At 31.4% G+C, this 18542-nt stretch overlaps 1 protein-coding gene across 14 annotated transcripts in view; it reads left to right on the forward strand.

Annotated features, from left to right (window-relative positions):
• Positions 1 to 18542, forward strand: part of LOC126750389 (uncharacterized) — a 387538-nt gene that overhangs the window by 131091 nt on the left and 237905 nt on the right. For all 14 annotated transcript variants that reach the window (XR_007665705.1, XR_007665706.1, XR_007665704.1 and 11 more), the window contains exon 2: positions 2397 to 2436. The gene's annotated coding sequence lies outside the window, so the exon portion shown is untranslated. The remainder of the gene's footprint in view (positions 1 to 2396; positions 2437 to 18542) is intronic.

Consider the following 18542-nt stretch of genomic DNA (forward strand, 5'->3'; position numbering starts at 1 on the left):
TTTTGTTCACACTCTTTTTTAATACTTAATATTTTATTATTAAATCTCCCCGTTATTTGACTAATTATGAAATTTGATACAAGTTTTTTTTTACATTAAAATTATACAATGGAACCAGATCGTTATTTGAATGTTATTAAAAAAAATGCATTGGGCCTTACGGGGGTGGTACCATATAATTTTTTTTTCTTGACAATTGACTACATTAAATAGGATTTTCAATAAATTTTGATTTTTAAGAAAATCTAAAAACTATTTTAAGGTGACTTTATTATGAAGCCAGACAATCAGTAATTTGATCAAAATGAAACCAGATCGTTACTTTAATGGTTATAACACCAAGGTCTCATCATTTAATTTCATTTAAAAAAATCCGTTCGTTGGTAACATTTTTAAAATATAAATTGCATTAGGTTTCATGAGAGGGGCACCACGTAATTTTTTTTTCTTCACAATATTTTTTACTTTAGAACTGTTAATTTAAAAAAAAAACGTACATTTAATTACCTTGAAACTAGATTGGGTTTTTTTAATAATTCTATGAAACTGGATCGTTGATTGAACAATCATCAAATCTTTATTTGAGTAAATATGATAATTTTAAAAAAGTTTCATTTTTTGGTAACGCTCAAAAAAATAGTATTGAGTCTTATAGGGGGTGGCACTATACAATTTTTATTTACGCGCATTAAAAGTTATCAAAAGAAGAACTTTGTTATGAAACCAAACAGTCATTTGAATATAATGAAACTGGATCGTTTCAACCAAAATTTAGATTAATAAACTAAGTGTGATCTAGTGGTACTGCTCCAATTACATTGAATTTTATAAGGGTGATACCATATAAAGGTTTTATATTCACCTACAAAATATTTAATATAAAAATATTTTTAATTTAAATATGATAAAATGAAGCAGTTATCATTTAATCTGATAAAATAAGTTTTGCTTGGTTTACAGGGGTGGTACTATCTATTTTTTTTCTTGATAATTGACTTCATTCAATAGGATTTTCAATGAGTTTTTAAGAAAGTCTATAAACTATAAAAGGTGATTTTATTATGAAACCAGATTGTCAGTAATTTAATTAAAATGAAACCAGATCGTTCAGTTTAACTTAAAAAAAAATCCATTCGTTGGTATCGCTCTCAAAAATTGCACTGGATCTTATGGAATTGGCACCATGTAATTTCCATTGAACATTTCTAAATAAAAAAACCGCAATTTTAATTAACATGAAACTAGATCGGATTTTTTCAATAATCCTAGGAAACCGAATCGCCGTTTGAATAATTATAAAAAATTTATTTGAATGATTATAATTATTATTTAATAAAAAAAAATTATTTGTTGGTAGTACTCCCAATTGACTATATTAAATAGAATTTTTAAGTAATTTTGATTTTTAAGAAAAAAGTGACTATTATGAAGTCAGACAGTCAGATGTCCTTCTTCAATGTCAAACTAGGTCTTATGAGGGTGGCACCATACTAAGTTTTATTTATTCGCATTAAAAATCTTTATTAGGATTTAATTGATTATAATGAAACCAGACCGTTGCAGGCACTAATTAGTGTAATACCTTTGATTTGCTGGTAACTCCCCAAAAAATTGTATTGGATCTTATAGGAAGTGGTACCATATAACTTTTTTTAGTCACTCTTTTTTAATATTTTATTATTAAATCGCCTCGACTGATTATGAATTTGATAAAATACATTTAATTGAGCTCTCACAAATTGCTATTGTCGTTTCATTAAGTCTTTTGAGGGTAGCACCATACCAGTTTTTTTGCATTAAAATTATACAATGAAACCAGATCGTTATTTGAATGTTATTAAAAAAATGCATTGGGTCTTATGGAGGTGGTACCATATAATTTTTTTTTAAGAACATTGAATACGTTAGACTCTTTTCTTCATAATTAGTTAATAAAATCGACTTGTACCCATAATGTAATTTTAAAATTTCATGGAAAAGCGATTTTTCACTCTTTATATCACAGATACTCACTCTTCAATCACCCACTAAATTTCTTAAGCTTTTTACGTAGAATTAAAAAATTTAAAAAATAATACATGGGGTGTCACATTAAAAATAAGTCAATTGAGAAATATTCCCGGTTCAACTGTGTTTAAGTGTGATGTAACTGAAAACAACTTAGTGACACCCTTGAAAACACATCAAATATTTTGTTAATAATTAAATTATTACTATCGTTATTTGACTGATTATGAAACTAAAATTAAAAATTAATTTAGTAAAGTGGGCTGATTGCTGCCTCAAAAAAAATAACATTACGGTTCTTATGGGGGTGGCACCATATAACTTATTTTTCTTAACTTGTTATTAAAACTGTATTTTTTTTGTTAATAATTTGCCCTTGTTTGTTTCAGGATACACTAAGGATACCCTCTTAGCAGCAGACACGTAAAGGTAAATCCATTACATTAATCAAAAAGCCATCATCCACTAAGAGGATTAACCACTTTAAATAGAAACGTAAGAGGTTCTCGTCTTATATGACTGACGATATTGTGTATTTATACCGGGTGAGGGCAAATATTTACTACATCTCTGAGTATTTACTGAAAGCCGCCGGGTTGTATACTTAATTACTATAATTAAATATTTATAGATAGTCTTCGAGTTGTGGTACTTTTTACACGTAAACCGGAGACGAGTTTCTTCGGGTATTTCGTGTGTTATTTGTACGGTCGTAAATGTTGATGATGTTTGAATTTTGATTAAAAAAAGTCTGTTTGGGCTCTTAATGAATACGGTTTGAATAAATTTGTCATTAAATTAAATTAGGGTTTTAAGCAATTGAATTTCTCCCCTCTGTCTTCGTATCATTACTCTTTTAAGTATTACGTAAAATATCCGTGAATGGTCGAACAAATAATCAAACCAACCCTCCTCTCTCTCTCTCTCGCTCTTATTAAAGCAATCCCAAAAGTCCCATGTCACTCGATAGTTTACTTAACGATTCAACTTTTAAAAACAACATCTCGAACGTGACTTTTATTTTGATTTAATGGCCCATCAAAAATGAGAAAAAAACGACCGTTTAAACGCCCGATCGTTTATTTTCGAATATAAATTTTAACCCCAGTCAAGCAAGCGCGTTTTTGTTTACACTTTCTACGGAATTTTTTTCTTTTTTTTGACAGATTTAGATGCTCCACTTGTCGTTTTCGAAAAATATTTAAATATTTTCGTGGTCGGGGTTTGATTACGTGTTGAAATAAATTGAAAAAGAAAGTGCTTTCATCGAGTCGATTTACGCCCTAGCAGATGTTTCATGGAAATCGTACGTTGTTTGTGGAAAAACATTTTTCTTGAAGATGATAATATTAGTAGCGAAACACGTGTAGAGATTTAAATAAACGAGGGGATCTATGTTTTTTTTCATAGTTCTTTAATGATTTTTTCTTATTTCATTCCAAAAGAGTTTCGGGAGGCAGAGTCACACATTACGTCGCATACTGTAAGGTTTTTGATCCAATAGTTTCAAGATCCAATAGATCTAAGCAATTGAAATGTCATAAAGAAATGATTTTCAACTGTTTATATCTTAGAAACTATTGGATCAAAGTATATCATGTCATATACAGTGACCGCCTAAAGTTCCGCATAAATTCGATAAAAATTAGAGACATGACTTTTTGAGAAAACGCTCGGATCCGTCGATTTTTGTTGCGCATTATTTCACATAAATTTTTGCAAACAGGGTGGAACAAAAAAAAAGATATGACGTCATCGGTAATTTTTTTAAATGGAATGCTATATTTTTTATTGCATTTATGAAATATAGGCGAAATTCCAAGCAAGTTTCGTATAACACACCTTATCTCAAAACTCAACTGTTTCAGAAACATTTACATTTAACCAACAAGAAAGCAAGTAAGTACGTCTATTTACAAATTAAGGTAAAATCGAGGATAAAAATAATGTTATTTTATTTTATTTATTTTTATTTTATTTACACCACTTCACAGAAAAAATTCCAATTATTGAGTGGGGGAAAAAAATACAATATTATACAAATTACAATCCAAAACTAGAGAAAAAAAAACAATACATTATTAATAGCAATAGTTTCCTACAATATTATACAATACTTGAATAAAAAATAATTTTGTTTATGTCTACTATCTAGGAAAGGCGTACTCTTTTAATTTCGGACAAACTGCAGTTGAATATGTCACATTGATCCTGGACAGAATTAAAAGTGCCACATGCTCTACGCATTGGAGAATATTTACAAATATTCGTTCTAGGTCTAGATAAGTAAAATGTGTCAGAATTTTTAAATGATATGCGGGGCACATGAAGATTTACATGTCGTAATAAGTGTGGCGAATCAATTTTATTATTAAGAAGTTTAAATAAAAATTTCAGATCAGCAGATTTTCGCCTCTCCTCAAGACTACTAAAGGAGTACCTTTCTAGTACGAGGGTTGTCTTTTAAGTTTTGCATATGCAGCTGGAATAAAACAAAAAATAACTTTTAACGACTTTATTGTTTTTCAAAGTATTCTCCACGAAATTTAATGCACTTTTGCATGCGCTCAAACCAGTTGTCAAAGCTGTTATTCCACTCGTTTGTGGGTACTGTCAAAATTGCATTTTTAAAGGCGTTAATTGCTTCCTCTGGCGTCTGAAACCTCTGACCACGCAGTTCATTCTTGATTTTTGGAAAAGTATAGAAATCGTTGGGACTTTGGTCGGGACTGTACGGAGGATGATCCAATAATTCGACGTTTTGATAAGTTAAAAATTCAATAGTTTTCCGGGCTGTGTGCGAACTTGCATTGTCTTGGTGGAGGATGATTCGTCGTTGTGGGTTCGCTTTTCGAAGCTCAGCGATGACTTTCGGCAAACAAATGGTAATGTACCAATCGGCAGTAACAGTTCGTTGATTCTCCAGAGGAATTGTTGCAACATGACCTGCTTTTGAGACAAATGTTGCAACCATCTTTTTGGATACACTTCGAGAACGAATGACTTTTGTTGGCTTTTCTTCATCTTGAAATACCCATACAGACGACTGACGTTTATTTTCAGGTTCATATGAGTAAATCCATGATTCATCACCACTGACAATGCTGTACACATTTTTAGAGTTTCCTGCCTCAAAACGGTCTAGAGTTGTTTGACACCACATCACCCTAGCTTCTTTCTGTTCTTCAGTTAACAGATGCGGTAAACTAATTTTCTTACCCGTAATTCTTCATGCAAAATTTTTTGAATTGAGGTCTTTGAAATCGCCAATGAAGCCTCAATCTCACGATATGTCACATGTCGATCTTCCGTGATAAGCATACGCACAGCATCGATGTTTTCTTGGGTGACAGCCGTTTTTGGTGCACCTGACCTTGGATCGTCGCTAAGACTAACCCGTCCACGCTTGAATTCTGCATACCAACGAGAAACTGTCGACTGATGTGGTGCTTCATTACCGAAAACAGAAATCAACTCAGCACAGCATTCTTGTTGAGATAATTGCGTTCGAAAATTGTAAAAAATGATGGCCCGAAAATGTTCTCTGTTTAATTCCATGGTATGCGCAATTTGCTACCTTTAAAAATTCACTGTAGCTGTAAAACTATATGTATCGCACTGACGTTTTGAATTTAAGAAAAGTAAAGTTTGAGGTTAAGTTTGACTAATGACATTTGATTAGTGACGCCCTCTATGTTTCTATATGCAAAACTTAAAAGACATCCCTCGTAGGCGTTGATGTGAAAAACCAATTTCTGGGTACACTCCGTCACATTTATATGAAAGGAACTTTAAGAATTTACGCTGAGCATTTTCTAGTTCATGTATATGATTCATATAAAATGGTGACCACACAGAAGAAGCATATTCCAGTATTGATCTCACATAAGAAAAATACAAAATTTTAAGGCTAAAGATATTATTAAAGCTATGTGCGTTCCTAATAACAAACCCAGAACACCCAGCATTCTGTAGCTTCGATTAACAATGTCCTGAATGTGTGGCTGAAAGGAAAGAGTGCTGTCGAATGTCACCCCCAAATCCTTGAACTCCGTTGATCTCGGGACAGTCTCATGGTCCATAGTATAGTCATACATAATCAGGTTTTTCTTCAAAGAGTAAGAAACAACTTTACACTTGGCAGCATTAATAGGAAGATTGATATTTTTGCACCATGCATTGAGGAGATTAATATTATTTTGCAATTCCATACAATCTAAGATACTATTGATGCCATAATACAATTTTGTATCATCCGCATATAACAAACTATTTACAGTGAGCTGTTCCGATATACTATTAATAAATGTGTTGAAGAAGAGCGGCCCCAATATGGAGCCCTGTGGAACTTCAGACGTTGCAACAATCTGAGCCGAACTACGGCCATAACATTCCACGTGCTGAAGACGACCCGTAAGATAAGAGCTAAAAAAGTGTATTAGGTGAGAAGAAAAACCGTAGTTTTGGTCAAGATTATTTAGAAGAATACCATGATCCAGACGGTCAAAAACCTTTGAGAAGTCTGTATAAATAACGTCAACCTGTGACCTAGCATTTATTGACTCAGATATATGTTCTGTAAGACAAACTAAGTTTGTGGTGGTAGATCTACCTTTCATAAATCCATGTTGACGGTGATCTATGAAGGAAATAAGGCCGAATGAAGAACACGTTCAAAACATTTAGAAAAGTTGTTGATTATTGTAATTGGCCGATAGTTCTCGATGAGATTTTTATCATTTTTTTTGTGTACTGGAATTATCTTTGATGACTTCCAGGGGTTCGGGAAACATTCTTGTTTTAGAGCTAGATTTAAGAGAACTGTTAACGGTTTAGGAAAAATACAAGCACAATCATATAAGAGAAAAGCTGGTATTTTATCAGGGCCAACTATTGATTTTGGCTTGATAGTCTTTAAGGCCAGTAAAACATCATTTTCAGTGAAATCAGACAAAATTATGGACTGTACATAAGGCTTTTGAGTTATATCAACATTATTTTGCGGCGATTCACCAGTAGTGTAAGAACTCTGGAAGTAATCGGCAAATGCATTGGCAATACCCTGAGGGCTACTTAACAGCTCTCTTCTCTGATCAAACATAATAATAATAATAATAATAATATTCTTTATTTAGCACTTGGCTAATACATTCAATTTGCTAAATTTAGTAGTATAAAAAATAAGTAAAACCTATAGTAATACATAAACTGTACATCACATAACGCTATTTCTAAATAAATGTTTTTTAACATTCTTATTAAATAACCTTAAATTACTTGCGTTCTTGATTTCTAATGGAAGAGAGTTAAAAGCTTGCAACCCTTCAAAAAACAATGATTTTTGCAATAAAGTTGATCTAACTCTTGATATATGATAATCATTTCTTGACCTTATATTATATTGTTGAAAGTTGGATCTTTTCTCTAAAAAATGTTGCAGATATGATGGCATAAATCCATGCTCTATTTTATAAATTAAAATTAAATTTGCCTTAAGAATATTTTGCTTCACAGGAAGCCATTTTAATATTTGAAGCATCTGATTGATAGGTGTATATTTATTACCGTTAAGAATAATTCGCATTACTTTATTTTGTTGAAGTTGTAACTGATTTATATATTCCTGAGAGCATGATATAAGTAACGAGGAACAGTAATTAAAGTGCGGCAAAATAATTGTATTGTATACTAACATTTTAGTCCATTGAGACAAGCAATTAGAAATTCTCCTAAAAAACCCAACTTTCTTGGCAATCTTTTTAGAAATATAATTTACATGACCATGAAAATTTAATTGTTGATCTAAGAGTACTCCTAAATATTTTATTTCACTGACAAATTGAATTTTTGACTTATTAATTTCAATATTTAAACCTTGATCTAAAAATTTTTTACAATTTGCTTTGGTACCTATTAGCATACACTTTGTTTTTGATTCGTTTAGTTTTAATTTATTTTTACAAAGCCATTGATACAAAATATTCAATTCTGAATTTAAAATATTTGTAGCTTCCTTGTAATTTTTACCTGACACACAAATTACTGTATCATCTGCAAATAAATTTACGAAAGAGTTTTGTAAAACAGTATAGATATCGTTTATATATATAACGAACAACAGCGGTCCAAGAACACTACCCTGTGGTACACCTACGATACTTTCTATTTTATTTGAAAACTTTTGTCCTATAGATACTCTATTATACCTCTTATCCAGGTAATTTTTAATCCAGTCCAAAGCTCTATTACATACACCATAATATAACAGTTTTTTAAGAAGAATATTACGGTCTAATGTCTCAAAAGCACGTTGAAGATCCACAAATACACTAATAACTAATTTGTCTTCGTTAATGTCTTTTCGCCATGTCCCACACACATACTGAATAGCAGATTCACAAGAGTGATTATTCCTAAACCCTGACTGTCCAATATATAACAGTTTATGTTGTTCAAAGTATTGTCTCAACTGGTGGCATACAATTGTCTCTATAATTTTATCAATGACAGGCAATAAATTTATTGGTCGAAAATCTGCAGGAATCTTTGGAGTGGTTACCTTTGGTATTGGAATCATTACAATAGTTTTTAAATCACTTGGAATTATGCTAGTTGATAGGCATGAATTAACTAAATGCAATAAAGGGTATCCAATGACACTAAATAAATCTTTTACCAATTTCACACTAAGCACATTATCACTAGTTTTTTTATTTTTTAATCCAAACACTGTCTTTTTCAATTGTGACAGATTGACATTTTTAAAATGTGAAATTTGTATATTCGGAGAATTAGTTGTATTACAAGTCCATTCTATTGTTTCAATACTTGCAGCAATATCTTGTAAGCTATCTGAATAAAATTGATTAAAGTTTTCCTCTATACTACCTGTATATGTCCCAAAATCAACATCCATATAATCAACAGATTGTTTGTTATTTCCCAGTAAACCTTTTAAGGTCCTCCACATATTGCGACTATCACCTTTACATTGATCAATTTTATTATCATATTATTTGGTTTTTTCAGTACGCATTACCGAGGTTACTTTGTTTCTGAGTTTTTGATAGCTTTTCCAGTCACAATCGGTTTTTGTAAAGCAAAATCTTCTATAAGCCAAGTTTCTTTCCCGTTGAACCTCTTGAACCGCCGCATTAATCCATGGATATTTTTTTACAGAATATCTGTTTTCAGGCGCAAACTTCTCTAAAGCTGTTTGGATTATGCTTATAAAATCATTATATACAATATTTACATCTGTCGAGGTGTAATTCCAATTCGCGCCCACCAGTTCCTCATTTATTTGGTTAATAGTCTCACGATTTATAGTTCTTTTCGAAGTATACAGCTTATTATGCCTGAAAGAATCACTGCAATTTTGTACTCCAATAATTTCATGGTCAGTTATTACAGGAAAATTTCTCTGTATTTCTATGGCTTTAAACTCATTTGTATAGATATGATCAATGAGCGTAGATGATGTGTTTGTGATTCTTGTAGGGGCTTTAACAATCTGCTTAAGGCCACCAGTTTCTGCAATACTTTTCAATCGCTTTGCTTCATTGTTTTCTTTTAAGAGGTCTATATTAAGGTCACCCAAAATAAATGTTTTCTGCTGATGTATTAGATCCTCATTTAATTTTTGTTCAAAGTAGTTTAAGAACTGTCTGCAATTTGAATTAGGTGACATATATATCGATCCTATCAACAATGTCTCTTTTGATGTAAAACGATCCAGAGAGCCCAATATTCATAGTCCATTGCATCGTTCCATATAACAGAATGGGTTGCAACATTCTTAATATAAATTATAGTACCACCGGTTCGTCGACTATTCGAATAGCATATTGTTGCAGTATACCCTGGTATGTCCACTTCTTTCTGTTCTATGTCAGATGTAAGATGTGTCTCACTAATGCATACTACTAGAGGGCTGCTGTTATATAATAGATCTTTTATTTCTTGAAAGTGCGAAAAAAGGCTTTGAGCATTAATATGGACAATTAGGTCATTTATATTATGATTAGAAAGTGGCTGCTTTAGTTGCTATATATACCTTGTTTTAGATTTCACTCTTTCTTGAGCCTTCAAATAGCAAGGACAGTTTTTGTCAAAAACAGTGTGTTTGAAATTAATATTAGCAATTTTCAAAATCTCATGTGCATATTTACAGTTTGTACACTCTTGCTCATTAGAACTACATTCTGTGCTCTTATGATTTTTGTTACACAGAGGACATGTGACACCAGTTTGTCTACAGTTTACTGTTTTGTGACCATATTTCCAACAGTTATAACATCGTATAACACTTATATATTCATATACTGCATAGCTATCCCATTCTATAAAAATTCTCTTATTGTTAATAAGACATTTAAAGATTTCCGGCGATACCTCCAACACAGCATTATACAGCCGTTTGCCATTCGGAATGTATTTTCTAATTAATTTTATTTTAGTATCTACGGTAGTAGGCAAACAGCTCTGGTTTTTAATTTTATTTACAAAATCCTCTTCATTATCTAAGTATTTTACATTAATTCCAATAACAACGATCTTTGGGTTTGATATTTGTGGAATCTGCACCGATTTTTTTCTTTTTAACAACTTCGGTCCACGGCACCTCATCGTTTTTATTATACCTTTTTTCACTATCCAGTTTTCTTAGGATTTCAGACGACTGAATATTGTTTTCGGCAACTTGCCGCTCCAAAACATTAATACGTTTCACTAAATCCAACTTTTCCTGAACTAATGTTACACAGTCATCACAGTACCATAATATATTTTGACAATCAGAGATTGCTTTAAACAACAAATCTTTTATTTTCAAACATTGAGAATGAAAACGCGATTCACAGAATTTACAAGTAACTAACTTTGAATTAACTATAAAATTATCGGAACAACGAGCACACACATGTGCACTCGCCAACATCTCGACGACAACGATTGTGGTAACGAGCTATTTTCTTTTGAGTTCTGAATTAACTTCCAAAAATTATGAGGTTTTAATTTTAACTCATCTTCAAGCCCTCTACAATATTGCTTATAAGACAGATCAATATCTCTTTTAATCTTAGAACGTAATTCTTTAAATCTGGCTAAATCTTGAAGATGACCAAAACGTTTAAATTTTTTCCACTTGTTATGTTTTTCTTTTGGGGATTTCATTATCTCTGCGGTAAACCATGGCGGATAGGTTCGTGTTCGTTTTACAGTTTTTGGAACAAGCTCATTAAGACAGGAATACATTTTTTGATAAAAGAGCTCCAGGGCATTATTGACATCCCCAGCGACTCCCAAATCACTCCAATCAATTCCGAGGAAGCTATCATATAAAACTCTAAGATCAGCTCTCTTAAAATTATAGAAAATATTTTCTACTTTACAAGTATTACATTTCTTGCTTTGACGTCATTAATTCTTATGAGTAAAGATGGATGAACTACTTCCTCCTCCACCAAAGAATCAGAGCAACCCTCCACTGTGCAAAGCTCAGAATCAGACGAGATGACAAGATCCAATATCCTACCTTGAGAATTCCTAATAGAATTAATTTGATGCCAGTCGAAAAATTCCAAGAGGTGAATAAACTGACTTAGTCTACAGGATGAGGCAGAATTAACTTAATAAGAAGTAAACTCGGGGATATTAAAGTCACCCAAAACAAATACTCTTTGATTATATAAATAGGTTAAAGTAGATAAATATTCAAAAATATCTTTATATACCTGGGAGTTGAGTCCGGGTGGTATATATAATAAAATAATAAACAAGACAGAAAACCCAAGAATCAACTTAGTTCCTACAATCTCGACCATATATAAACACTACCAATTGTTTCTATTTCCATGGTTGCATTTGTAAAGAATCTCCATTTTCGAATGTCACTGTCAGTTCAAAAATTAATAGTTTTTATCAGAATAAATTATCGTTAATTTAACGGAAACCCAACGAATTGAAATTTCGATTATGCTAGGGTACGGGGATCGAGTGCGCACGCAAAAAGAAGTAAGTGAACTATTTAATGCCAAATACCCAAACAATCCTATTGCTCAGTCAACAGTTAGTAGAATAGAGCACAAGTTCATAACTTCAGGTCATGTTAGGGATTTGCCAAGATCAGGTCGTCCAAAAATTTCTGAAGAAACAAAATTAAACGTTCTGCTCTCCGTCGAAGAAAATCCAAACAATGCAACAAATTTCAGTTGATAATAATATAGCCGGAACGTCAGTAAGACCCATCTTAAAAGCAAATGAATACCACCCTTATAAAATTGGACTAATACATGAATTAAATGAGGACGATGCTGATCGAAGAAACCAATTTTGCGAGCAAATGATGAACATTTGCAATAATAACCGTCAGTTTGTCTTACGAGTTTTGTTTTCGGATGAAGCAACTTTTTGTTTAAACGGTGTCGTAAATCGGCAAAATTGTCGGTAATGGTCAGTGTCAAATCCACACTGGGCAACTGAGGCTCATACACAGTACCGTAAATCTATTAATGTTTGGGCTGGTATCGTGGAAAATAAAGTAATAGGGCCATACTTTTTCGAAGAAAACTGAACAGGACAACGCTATTTGAATTTTTTTCAAGAAGATCTTATCCGTGCTTTGGCTGCCCTATACCCAGACGAACAAGACCAGACAGTGTTCCCAGGAAGATGGATATGCCGAAGAGGGCCAATAGAGTGGCCGGCCAGGTCTCCATACCTAAATCCCTGCGACTATTATCTATGGGGGTACCTAAAAAGTAAAGTTTATATTGAGAAGCCAAACAACGTAGAAGATTTGAAAAATAGAATTAGATATGAAATTAAACGTATATCACCCAAAATAATTGATAGTGTTTTACATGGGTTTGTAAATCGTCTTGCTTTCTGCCAAGAAGTAAATGGGGATCAGTTTGAACACTTGATACATTAATAAGAGCTTTCACGGTTTATAAGATTTTATCCTCCATTTTATCTTAATTTGTAAATAGACGTACTAACTTGCTTTCTTGTTGGTGAAATGTAAATGTTTCTGAAACAGTTGAGTTTTGAGATAAGGTGTGTTATACGAAACTTGCTTGGAATTTCGTTTATATTTCATAAATGCAATAAAAAATATAGCATTCCATTTAAAAAAATGACCGATGACGTGATATCTTTTTTTTGTTCGACCCTGTATTCAAAGAAATATGTCAAATAATGCGCAACTAAAAAAAAAGTTTTCTCAAAAAGTCATGTCTCTAATTTTTATCGAATTTATGCGGAACTTTAGGCGGTCACTGTATGTTTGACACTTTGCTCGTTCTTCATCCAGCCATTATTATTGTTTCTGGAATTATTGGTTAAATAAAAAAAAACTAACTTTCATTCTTGTAATAAGGACACTCGATTAAGCAATCAGACAAACCTCTTACGAAACAAACACAAAAATCCCGTCCTAAATTCCCCCTTTTTTTATTAACAAAGTTTCTTTCTCTCTTATGGCCGTCCTCAAACCGCAAAAAGCCCCAATATATCCGAAAGTTATCTGGGGGAGAGGGGGTGGGAAACGTGACCGGAGGACCGATTACCCCAAAATTGCCACCCCCTTGTACCCCTCTGGAATATAATAACAAAAGAAGAACCCTTTGGCGGCGCCTCTTCTTCGCCCATTACCGGGCCCCCAAAACTGCGGCTAAACGCTAAACTTTCTGCGGGGTTTTAAAAATGTCGACCCGCTGTTCAAACAACTTTTTTTTTCGGTCTGTCTTGTTTCTCTGTCTCTCTTCCTCTTGCTGGTCTGTGGTTACGAGGCGAGTTTTGATATTCGAAAAGTGTCAAGTCGTGCGCCCATAAATTTTTGGGGCGCCCGGCGCCCGACCCGTTTAAAGTATCATAAATATTTTTGCACCAGTATCATGTGGTTTTTCTTTTTTTTTTCTTGGTATTATATGGTAGCATATCGACGTATTCACACAAGTACCTTTTTAGCAATTTTACAAGAAGCACAAACGGCCAAAGAAAATTATTTTTTTTTACTTCACTGTTATGATTACTAATTAAAGAAAACTAGATGTTTATTTTTTTTATATGAATTTTCTTATCTTAATTAATCAAATATTATTAAAAAAATGCCAGAACAAAAAACATACACTGAAAAAAAGGATACTTTGCTATTAATGCGCACGGCATTATCTCAAAGCCGGCGCGGACTTGATATATGCCAAATGAATGGCCGATTGGCGACAAGGATGCACTTTCCTTGATATAATTCAGAAACTTCTTTTACTCTAAATACATATGAACTTAATATAAAATATAAATCATTTCTTTTAAGATCTTCTCGTTTGGTGACGAAAATATATGGTTTTTGTATAAATCTCTAAATACTTGTCTTAAAACCTAAATTTTTTATGCGATAGAAGTCGTTTCTTCTTATAAGAACTTAAATATATTATCGAAAATAATTAGAATCTTGCAGTAAGTTTCCGATACTTTTAGCAAAAGTATGAGAGCATTTCTTACAAACTCCAAGAGACTTGTTCCAAAGTTCAAGAATCTTATCTCAAAAGCCCCATTCTTTTCGCCCAGTAACTGTGAGTTTGATATAGGCTTCTAATATTTTGAGTCAAAAGCACTAGAATCTTGTTTTAATACTATGGCATTTTGGCAATAGTTGCCAAAATAAGAAATAGGTATACAGGGTGTCTAGAAAGTATCGAGACACGTCTATTACTTTTTCTAGGTTAATTTGTTTTTAAGTTATGGTCATTTTCGTAGTAGCTTTTGGCATTGCATCTATTGGTGTCATGCATTTGACCTTATCAATGACATTTAAGATTATTTCAAGAACATATTCGATTTTTTAACTGGACATATATTTTATTATTTTTTTAATTTAGCATTAAATTACAAGAATTTTAATGTTTCACATGCCATACTTTTATTTAAGTGTTTTTAAGATACAGGGAGTTGAAAATTGCACTTTTAATGACTTTAAGAGGCTCCAGAGCCAATTCTATTAAAGATAGAGAAAAACGAATTTCGCTTTCCTGTCTTAACTTTCCAATATCTATCTTTTAATATACATGTCAAATATGACACCCGTCAAAAATATCTGTCAAAAATTTTGACAGGTGTCATGCATTTCAAAAGATGGGTGTTAGAAAGTTAAGACAGCAAAGTGAACTCCGTTTTTTCTCTATCATTAATAGTATTGGCTCTAGAGCCTCTTCAAGTCATTAAATGTGCAACTGCCTGTATCTTAAAAACAGTTGAATAAAAGTATGGCATATGGTACATCAAAATTCTTGTAATTTTATGCTAAATTCAAAAAAAATAATAAAAAATACGGTGTTCCACTCAAAAAATCGAATATGGCCTTGAAATAACCTTAAATATCATCAATAAGGTAAAACGCATGACACCATTAGATGCAACGCCAAAAGTTACTACGAAAATTACCTTAACCAAAAAAAAATTAACCTAAAAAAAGTTATAGACGCGTTTCGATATTCTTTCTGCGGACACTCTAATATAATATATTTTTAAGGGTGTCATTTTTTTAAATAATTCTGATTAATACGGATCAATTATGCTCCAAAAATATTATGTACTTTAAAACATGATGTAATAATAGCTGGTAATAAAATTTTTTTAAGAAAGTAGTTTTATAATTTTATTTTACAAATAATATAAAAAAATAGGCCAGCTTCCAGTTTTAATTTTTCTGTTAATTTGTAGAAATAAAATTATAAGTTTAAATTTTTGCAAACATTCGTTAACTATTATATACATTATTTTTGGAATAGGTAATATATTTTTGAAGCATAATAATTGATCCTTATTAAACGTTATTAATCAATAAAATAGCATCTTTAAAAATATATTATAGATACATACCTACATATTTGTTATAAGATATTTTATAAAAAACATACCTACCTATATATTATAATATATGTATCTACACATACTTATAGTTATTTTCTTTTTAAATGGTCCTACATAAAAAATAATACAATTTTTTTCTATAAATCATTATTTAATTATGTTTAAACAAAGTTTAAACATAACAAATGTATGAAATATTATATTAAAAAAAATATTAAGGTTCAAACAAAAAATAAAAAATCAACAGTAAATAATTATAGGAACAACGTAATAATATAGTCCTACAAATTAATATAAGTTTGGCTTCAAAAATCTTTGTCGAAATCAATTCTTATAAAACATAAAAAATATTTACATAGAAGAAATATGTAACAAACGAAGAAAAATAACTTAACACAGGCACATTCCTGTAAATCCATCAGACTTTAGGGATTCTTATATTATATTGAACTTAAAACTATAAAGAGCATTTTAAAAATATATCTACATAAAAAACATACAGTGTCTCTTAAAAGTCTAGTCGTTCCCAGACTTCTAGACTAAAGAGTCAGTACAGTGTCTTTAGACACTGTACAAAGGAAAAAAATTCTTCTTAGTAATCCTTAATGCTTCAATAACCTTTAAACCTTTATTACTTTTTTTAAATAATTTATTTAATACCCAAAATTAATTTAATATTAAAAATAGTGGAATTATCTTGTCAAATTAAATCATTATTCTAGCATGAAGGTTTACAAATAAAACATATTTTTTTAACAAATAATAGAAAACTTTAAACAACATAATATTAACTGCAACTTCACTAAGTTGGACATTTGTTAGTCTACCATACATATTTAGTAGATGTTTTACGATAATTTATACATAGCCTGTCCCTGTCAACTGGACATAAATTTTCCGTAGTACCCTTATATAATAAGGCATTTCCAAATAAGTCAGTTCTTAAAATATTTTCAAGATTAAAGTTTTCTATGGTTGCCTTACTTGCAACCGGAATATCACTGTTTTTCGAGTTATATGTCAGGGTGCTAGCTTGGCTTTCGTCTGATATTTGAGAAAGGTTCAGGTTTCAGGTTTGGAAGAAACAATAAAGAATGGAATATTATCCAAGGTTATTGCAGTAACGGTAGAGCTGGTTTCATTGTCAATTAGAATATTTTCTTCTATTGGCGGGGGTGATAAATTGGGCATATATTCATCTTCAATCAGTGCCACATCACTAGTAATTTTGTTTTTAAAGGAATGCTCTAAAAATAAAAAATAATTTTTGTTAATTAGTTTTTTTGGGAATTTTAAATTATAGATATTTTTTCAAAGGCCATTTTAAAAATGTGACTTATTTATTATATTTAGTAGGTATATGCAAGGTGTTTTGCAAATTGCTAGTTCACTTTTGGGGTCTCGTAAACTAAGTATATACAAAGAGATATAAAAAAGTTTTAATTGTGACAAAGTTGCGCATTTTTGTTTATTATAAAATGAAGTTGTAACACCCAAAAGTTAAATAAACATTGTCCTAAATATTCATACTCACATTGCAAACAACATCTTCTTCCCCCTTTTCATTCTGCAATGATTGCACTAATCTTGTCAGCCTTATGATCAACCTATGATCTCCAATATTTGCAGCAAAAACATTTATTTGATCCACTGGCAAATTTTTAATAAACTCAATGTCAATACTTTCATCTAAAATTAAACTGTGAATAAATAATTCTGTATTACCAACAAAATCCCAAACTACTAAGCCTAAGTGGTTTATTTAGTTTCAGTTTATTTCTAGTTAAAATGACTGTTAACTGACATGTACCTTAAAAGATAGGTACCTATTATAAAAAGTAAAGATAGGAATGTGAAATTAGTTTTTTTGTTTTAAGAAGATTTACACTTTTAAGAAAAACACTGTAGAAATAAATTGTAAAATAAAAATGTGAAAGGCATATAATTTTATCACAAAAGATCTTTCTCTTTGAAAAAAAACATATACTCTTATAAAAGTATTTTGTTACTTGAAACAAAGAGTAAACTCAGTAATTGGAAAAGAAAATTTCTTTCTGCCAAGAGCATATAATTTTGACAACAAATATTCACTGTTCTATATAAACGGCGTCAGCAAAATGGAGGCTACATGAGCTAGCATTACATGTAGCATTAATTTTCTAATAATTTTACCCGTAAGTTAAACTAACCTATTATAGGCTAAAGAACTGGAAAAAATAGAGTTTCTGATGATGCATGGATGATGGATAACAATATGGAGGAAAAAATTTAAGATTACAAACTTACCTGCAAATTTTTGCAACAAAGTAGTAGCAGCTTAAAATTATTTCCGTCAATATCACCCATTTTTGAAAGTTAATATCACAAAAGAAAGTAAATTACTAAATTAGTAGATTACTTGCACTATGCACTATACACGGTACTTTGTGTGATGTCGCATGTCGAACCGCAACGGAACACTGACTGAAACTCGAAACGATGGAATACAATAATACAAAGGAACAAGATAATCATATTCGCGTTTGACAAAAATCGATATTTTGTTTTAAAATCATAAGATCTTGTTAAAAGTCCCATGCTAGCGGCAAGAATTCCGGCTTTGTCAATAAATAATAATATAGCAAATGAATCGGGGATTTGATTGAAAAACTTTGAATCTCTTG

Source organism: Anthonomus grandis, chromosome 2 (genome assembly GCF_022605725.1).
Source record: "Anthonomus grandis grandis chromosome 2, icAntGran1.3, whole genome shotgun sequence".
In the NCBI taxonomy this organism is placed as follows: domain Eukaryota; kingdom Metazoa; phylum Arthropoda; class Insecta; order Coleoptera; family Curculionidae; genus Anthonomus; species Anthonomus grandis.